Raw genomic sequence first — 8,376 nt, forward strand, 5'->3', positions numbered from 1 at the left:
ATTTTGCTTTGCTTTGCTTTTGAGACAATTAAAATGCTTCAAAACATAGGAGCATACAAGAATAATCTCTCAGAAATACGTATTTACAGGTGAGAGGTATTAAATGGATTTCCAAATTCAGAATTTAAATCTTTGGAGAAACTCCTACTTGCAATCAGATCTCATTCAAGTGTACAGATATTGGGAGATATTTAGCATCATAGAAAACTTGGATATTATTCAAGTGTTAAGTTCAAAGAAAATATTCTTACAGGCCTTTGATAAATACAAATGTTCAAAGCATTTGAGTTTGGTCCCTTAGTGGGTATTAGAATTGAGATGGAGGGGAATAAAGATACATGCAATTTGCAGCATTTTGTATTGCAGAAATCCTTCTGTATCAATGACCAGCTCATAAAAAATCTCCACATTTTAAATCAGGTCAGTAAGATTTGAATACAAATTTTTGCTTTATATTTTATAATTTTATTATTTTTCTGGGAACAAGAAGACTATCAATCAACCAACTTGTGTCTTAGCTTTTTTTGTGATCCAAATTAAATTTCCAGGTATCAGAAGCAGAGGACAGTATCATAAACTTTTTTTCATTGAACTTTTACGAACTTATCCCGCTATTGCCATCTTGTGGGTGACCCACAGCATGCCTTGCTCATTTTGCATCTCTTCTGCCTTGTGGAGAAATGTTTTCTGATACTCCAGATTGACATGGCAATCATGACCTGAAAATTGGAAAAGGAAGTTCCTGTAAGTCAAAAGAGTTGACTTGATTAATTTAAACGAAGGGATTAAAGAAACATAAACTTGTTTCAATAAATGATGAGTTACTTTATCCAAGATACTGAGCACTACTGGTATATAAGTTTTTACAGTTCACTTTTATATTAGACAATTGAATTTCTCAGGAGAAGAATGATCGACTGCTGAAGGCATAAGGCTTATGTAAATCATGTGAATATTCAGTGTCACACAGACTTGAAGATAATAGTTTTAAATATAAATTTATGACAGATTGTGTAAAACACAGATACCATGGCACCTGATTTTAGGAACCATATAATATAGGGAAAAAAAAAAAAAAAAAATGCTTTCCAGCAATACCATGTACTTACTTTTCTTCTCACATATAATATTCATATAAAAATTAAATATAGCTAGACTTTTTGTATTTCTCCTCCATTTCCCCCCTCTCCAGAAAAAAAAAGAAGTCCCAGAGACAAGGGAGTATGTGACATAATCGTGGAATTCCCAAGTTCAAAAAGATCTGTGCACTTAAGATGTCGAGGTTTTGCTTTCAGGCTTCATTTCACAAGTCTAGAACTAAAAAAAAATGAGCTTAAATAAAGGCAAATCAGTCTTCAGACCACAACATTTCACTCTCCCACTGTGACAAAAACTGCAATGGAAATATCGATTCCTGTACGATTGCACAGTCTTTTAGAAGCAGATACCAATGCATTCTGTCTGCTTTATTCTGACAGCTTCGTGAGTTGCCTCCAACCCACAGTGAAGCTGTGATTACTTTGGCACTGTGTTCAGTTAGTTAAGTATGCTTAAACATGCTGTTATGCTGTTGCAGTTGCACTTTTTTCAGATACGAATGATTCTATGTTTGCCAGTGAAAAGCTTACAGGAACATCCCAATGGCCCCTCTCATACGTATATGGCATCTACACAGAGTGTATTGAAAATATCTTTTTTCTTTACGGGAATAATTATGCTGTTAGCATAATCTGAAACCTGCAGACCTTGATGTTTGATGATGAATCAAGGCTTCTGGGTCAATTTCAGCTATGTCTGACACACACTCACACAGAATATTGCCTTGCTGCTACGACATTTCTTGGACATTTTTTATACATTGTGTATCACCATACCTCTGTATTTCTTGAACTCTTTTCTCCTCCTTAAAATGTAGTTTCAGCATCACTTCAATGTAAGAAGTGTTCAAAGATTTTTGAAGAGTTTCTATCTTGATTCAGTATAGTTTGCCTGCTTGATTAGAAAGCAAGTCCCAGAGTCTGTGACTGGAGAAAAAATCGTATTCCACTGAAAAATGTATTACTTCAGTCACTTTTCCCTAGTTTTGGGTTTCTTATAAACAATATTATCTCTATGATGATAGCTATGATAACAAGCCTCTGGCTTTCGTACCACAGCAGAATTTTGACTTCAGAGAAAAACATATTCTTTTCAAGTGGACCCTATTCGTACAAAATGAAAGATGACATTACAACAAAGCCTAAGCCACAGCCTAGCAGAAATCAGCCAATGAAAAGAGTCAATGGACAAAAAGTAAGACATTAGAAAAAATTCAAGGAAAAAAAGTAAAAAAGACAAACTCTTTTAAGGAATCAGATTTATATTTTGTCAGGCATTTTCTGATAATTAAAAAAAAGAAGATTCCATCATTAAATATAAATGACATATATAGTTTCTTCCATATGATTTTCTCTACATAGTCATGTCTAAATTGTGAACTGTGAGTCCATGATTAGTCAGTGCCTATCAACACAAACTCTGTGAGCTTGAAAAACTCTATGCATGAAAAGGAGAGCTAATATAGAATCGAAAAAAAGCCTCTGCTTATTTGGAAAGTATACCATAACACTGCTGTCAGAATTAGAATGTTTAAAATTTCTCTATTAGGAGCCTCTTAAATGTGCTTTACAAAGAAAATGCAATTGATCTGCCTTCTATTAGTAAAGAAATCATGGTCAAAATTTTCTGGTGTGCTACACCTCACAGAATAAAGTTCAAGGTTTAGGAATATCGTTGTAAACCATACTGTAAACTGCCAGTTCAGTGGTCAATTAATGTGGCCATTTTGTCACCTGGCACTATATAACATTATCCTTGGGGGTTTGGAGGTCTTGCTAGTCCATTGACATGGCAATTAATATTCATACAGCTTCACTTGCCCTTCAGACCTGCTGCTACATTTCACTGACTCAGTGTGTAAGCAACATGCCTTGACATAAGTTAGTGAATGTAAAATAGCTTTGTGATAGAAGATTAATCTTTTAAATGAAACTGTTAGTTAAAACAAATATTTAAACTTTGTCTGAAAATACTAAGTTAATTGGTTTTGCATAAAGATGTTTAGAGACTTCTGAGATAACACAGACAAGCTATATGATGTTTAAACTGATATGAATGTTCAAGTTCAGAGTGTTTTGTATGATGTATTTTATTTCATGTCAAAAATTATTTTACCTTCTGGAAAGAAGTTATTAAAGGGAGAATTTGTAGCAACTTTTGAAGTTGTTTCACACTTCCTTCTATAAAAAAATTATAATTCATTGGGATTACAACTTAGTAGGTGAAAGTAACAAAGATCTCTCTTCACAATAGGTCTTTAAAATATGGCAAGCAACAATATCATGTTTTAGAAAGGTGCCTTTCTGTTATTACACTCTGGTTAAACTGAGTTCTATGCTATTTGTCTTTGGGCTGATGGCTGTTCTGTTTGGTGCCACTTAAAGCAGTTTTAAACCTGTGTAGCAAAATGGGCAGAGGCAATTGGCAGAGGACAAAGCCTACTGTACTTACTAGAACTGCTTAGTTTCCAGGGAGTCAAAAGAAAAAAATCTTAGAAAAACATATGCACAATTTATATTGCCAGGGTGAACACTCCATAATTAAGAAATAACAAATTTATATTTATTACATTTAATGTATTCTCTTGGCTATATGCTTTATTGCAGACACATTAGTTGATTGGCTCCTATTCTGCACCCCTTATCCCTCATTCCCCAGTAACTCTATCACACTATTTTTTCATTTCTTCAGGGGTTTAGAGTCCTGAAGAATGTTAGAAACATGCATTTCATAGAAATATAGATGACTTCAGCTGCAGGATTCTTTTGGCATGAGTGAACTACAAAAATGCGTCTTAGAAGTCTAAACAAGATGCCTAAAAGAGTTTTAACTCCCATTTGCAGGAGCTGTTTATTTTCTGAGAATATTTTTAAGTTCTGATGTTCCAAGAAATCAGAATAGAAAGAGCTTTCATAGAAATATTGAATTTCATTAGAGATTATTAGAACAATTGAAAGGTCTTGCAATACAGAAGTAATTGATCTGTTCAAATGAAGAACATTTGCTTACAGTTTGATAAAAAGTATCTCTCATAAAGATTATGTCTTACATATTGTGGGAATTCTGTCACCATAGACAACCTAGATTAATTGTAATAAACAGAAATTGTCACAAAAACTCTCAGTTTATGCCATCGAATATTGTGTACATAAATTTCATTTCCTAATATTATGAAACAGCCGAGAGCATAATAAATCATCTACCTAAGTCCTTTGAGAATTTTTGCATAATTTACTGAAACAAATTGATTTTAGCAAAAAAGCTACTAATTTACATGGGGAGGAATGGTTTTCTTAGTGTGATGAATTTAATTTCAATTTCCCTGTTTGCATGAATTCACTCTAGCAATTCATCACTGCTAGAATTAAACTACAAACATGTTTTAGTTGAGCAGCCGCATAACTTACACCTGAATGACAATAAACTGCATTTAAAACGTAAGCTGTGAAATTAGCAGAATGTATCTGGTGAATATCAATGCAAAAGCCACACTACATGTCAAAAATACAAACAATAAAATGCTACATGACAACATTAAACATTTAGAGAATTTTACCCATAGATTGGTTGTCAACATTGCAATTCTAACCTTTCTAATAATTCATAAGGTTTTGTTGGGTAATAATACACTTTCTCATGAAAGAACAGGGGTGTAAAAGAGAATTTGTAAAATGTGTAGGGGTAAACTAGAATAGAATGAGCCCTCTCTCTTCAGGTTTTTTAAATTAATTGTAAATCCAAATACTTAGAACATACATGATATGGAAATAAATTATCTTTTGCAGTCTGTTCAAGCCAGTTCCAAATAGACTGAAAATTAAACTAATATTACTGGCAACTCAAATGTTAAAGAAATTAATTTTAGGTTTATGTCCATAGTCCAGGGCAAGATAAGCTAGTGGCTACCAGGAATCCAGAGTGAATTTAAAGATCTGTAAAACAGCTAGAATGTATATTCCCTAACTATTCTCTTCAGTGCTTACTGCTACCAATAGGTGGCTCGTCCTCTGAGTTTACTTGACTTAGGCTTCAGTCAGCACAGAATATAAGAAAAACTATTCTGAATTGGTTTTTGGTTGGTTCAGTTTTTCAATCCTGTATTAGATCTCTGTTCTCTGCCTCAAACCACTGCTGACACATAATTTTTAAATGCGATCCTCTAAGATATTAAGTTTTACATGGTGTGTGAATATGCCTTTCTTCAAACATAGCAGTACTTGAAACTTTCAGTTTCAGAAAAATCTGAAGAGAGAAACAGATAAGTCAAAGAATTTTGTTACTAAAATATTTGTGAAAATAGGAAAGAGGAAAGAATAGCATCAGTGTTCTTCGTGATGCAAAGGTCAATACAAGTATAGGACAGAAAACATAGCTAAGGACTATGATGTTTGGTCAAAAAAGAATTAAAAGACACACGTGCCTTCTCAGATATCAAAAGTCTAATGAAAACTTTTAGAATATGTAGGAATCCAGGACAGAATGCACAGTAACTAAAAACTGACCCATTCTTTCCCACCTCTTGGTCAGCCCACAGTACCAGTTCCATTGTTCTCTAACAAATACATTTGCAGGAAACAAAACAGTAAAGGAATTTACCTTTTGGCCTGCTGAGCTTAAGAAGGTTGCTTGTATTTTAAGACTTACTAGTTCTTGGGACTTGTGCCAATGGGTATTCCAGGAATATCACTCTGCGAAAGAGGAAGACAGATTCAAAGATTTACAGGAATGGAAGCAGGGTCAACCATACAGACTAGCTACTTTTCAGATTTTCACTTCCCTTCATCCCAGCTGTCCATTAGGATAAGAAGCCAAACACTTAATTGTCATGATCAAGAACTGATTTATCAAATGGCCAATTATCTCACTATTTATAAATTTATACCCATGTTAAATTACAATAATGCAAAACTTGTATAAAGATTTCTCCACCATATCCGATGTATTTGAGAGTTGTCACTCACTGTTTAGCTCACACACATGAAAATGAATTTCACAGAAAGTAACTTGCTTCTCAGAAACAAAAGTATGTTGAAGATATGTATGGATTATTTGATTAGTTTCTTTCAGCAGCATCAAATAGCATAAGTCTGTAGCAGTTCGTATATGCTTCATACTGCAGGGGGGGTTGGAACTAGATGATCTTAAAGTTCTTTCCAACCCTAAACATTCTATGATTCTGTGTTAATACTGAACCTGTAAAGAACTCATCATTCGCATATTCTTCTCAAAAGCGCCAGATGCACATTCTTAAATAAAGTTATAAATGGTAATGACAAGATTTCATTCTTTTAATGAAGAAGGAATCGTATTAAATGCTACAGACTGTGCTCGTACTTCACTTTCCAGACTTATATGCTTTATATGCTGCAAAATCTATGAACATCCTTAATTAGAGTATGAAGAACAGAAGTTGAAACCTTACTTGAAATTCTATTTTTTTGCTTGTGGAGTCTATGTGTATTCAACAGCATTTGATTTACATATGTTATGTATAATTACTCCAAAAAAGTAAACAAATATCCTAAGTAGAAGTAAATACTAAGGACAGCAGAATAATTTTTACCTCCAACAACCCCCCCTACCTCACCTTCGCAACATGGGTACCTGTGCACTGTCTGCATTGCTTGGAATCTACTGCTTCACAGGAAATTTTCCTTTTTATAGGTTGTAATAGTGTCAACAGCAAACTTATGTGGTTCCTTTAATTTTTTTTGAACCAGCTCATGAGTTTTTCTGGCCATGTAACAAGATGGCTATCTTCCCTTGGGATTTTGTTCTTTGCTTAAGGCAATGGAGTCGTGAGACAACTAGATGCTTCTGTAATGCACAAAAAATAATTAGATAGGTTGTTAAGTCTCCTGAGAATATGCATTATACATCCCCAAAAAATAATCCTGGCTTTTTTCCTTCTTTATATTTTTATTTCTCTTGGCATCCATAATAACCTCTTATGGACCTTTTACTGTCTTACTGTATCACTATCAGCTTTTTTGATTTTTCTTTTTTTATTCTGACTCTTAAGATCACATCTTACTTCCTATATAGAAGCCTCTATAATACATGATGTTTCTGTTGCACTTTCATGCCTACTTCAAATATCACAAGCCCTAGTATACTAGAAGACATGAATGTCCTAGACACAGTGCAATGCTTTCACTGTATGGTAGACTATTTCCTGGATTTTCTTCCAGAAAGAAATATTTCAAAAATGAGAGGCAGAGGGAAGAGAAAGGAGAAAGGATGGAGAAATTATATCATCAAGAAAGCTTCTAGAATACAATTCTTTTCAAACCAGCCTTTTATGTCATTATGCGGGTTGTGTGTTCTTTCTTTTTATCACTTTCCTCCAACAGAGTGATCTGGAACTATATGGTATGTGGCATGGAACTGCCCAGGAATCATAACACCCAAAAGTAGAAATTCCTTCTCAAGAAATGGAGCTTTCCTTTAATTACAAAATCATCTCTCTAAACATTGGAGTCAAATACCTCAAGTCATAGCCAGTAGGGTGAAAACTCAGTACAACAGGCCCAAATGGCAATAAAACTATATGTGCAGTGTCTCATTTTGAGAACTCTGTATACTTACAACAAAGTTAGCACTACAACAGTGCAGTATTGGTCATTTTAGTTTTGGTTTCATTTTTTTTTTTTCCATCTTCAGTTCACTTCAGAGAAAGTTTGGACCTGTGAGAATATATGAATTCCTCCCCCCTGCATTATACTTTGCAGCCCTTCATGATATATTAGGCACACATCATCAATAAAGACTGCTAGCTAACAGAAACATACACAAAACATTACTTTAAATTTGTTTGGTTTGTGGGAAAATGTGCAAGACTCAAGTAAAACTTTTTAAATCATGAACTGTTAACTTTAACAGTCATGTTCTCTGCTACATCTTGACTGCCTGCTAAATGGATGCATTATTGCTACAGCTTTCACCACCAGCTTCTGCAGTAATCCTTCTGTTTAATGATCCTGATTTAAAAATCGTTACAGTTAACAACTACTGATATTTTACTTTCAGCATTTTGGCATTCAGAACTACTTAAATGAAGCAGTTCAATCTTCTAAGTGACAATAATAGTTCTCATTATACCAACCTGCAGGACTTCCATTCTGCTACATTTTGGTATATTATATAGCCTACTCTGCTATAATCATTAGCATAGTATTAAAAATACTCTTAATCTTTGTCAGAAAACTCATCAAATATTGAACTTTTTTGTTTGGAAATATAACTGTTTCTTCCTGGGAATCATTCTTTCCATGCTGG

The 8,376-nt window shown here is 34.0% G+C and overlaps 1 long non-coding RNA gene across 1 annotated transcript; it reads right to left on the reverse strand.

Moving 5' to 3' along the window:
- Positions 1-500: 500 nt before the first annotated feature.
- On the reverse strand, positions 501-5,935 carry LOC133222569 (uncharacterized). The gene is made up of 3 exons (XR_009728314.1): positions 5,695-5,935; positions 1,875-2,024; positions 501-719 (listed from the first exon to the last, which is right to left on the reverse strand). It is a non-coding gene; the product is annotated as an uncharacterized LOC133222569 (long non-coding RNA).
- Between the last annotated feature and the right edge of the window lie 2,441 nt (positions 5,936-8,376).

Source organism: Neopsephotus bourkii, unplaced genomic scaffold (assembly GCF_033783945.1).
Source record: "Neopsephotus bourkii isolate Nb327-2 ecotype Australia unplaced genomic scaffold, CSIRO-AGI_Nbou_v1 NB_1607, whole genome shotgun sequence".
Lineage (NCBI taxonomy): Eukaryota > Metazoa > Chordata > Aves > Psittaciformes > Psittacidae > Neopsephotus > Neopsephotus bourkii.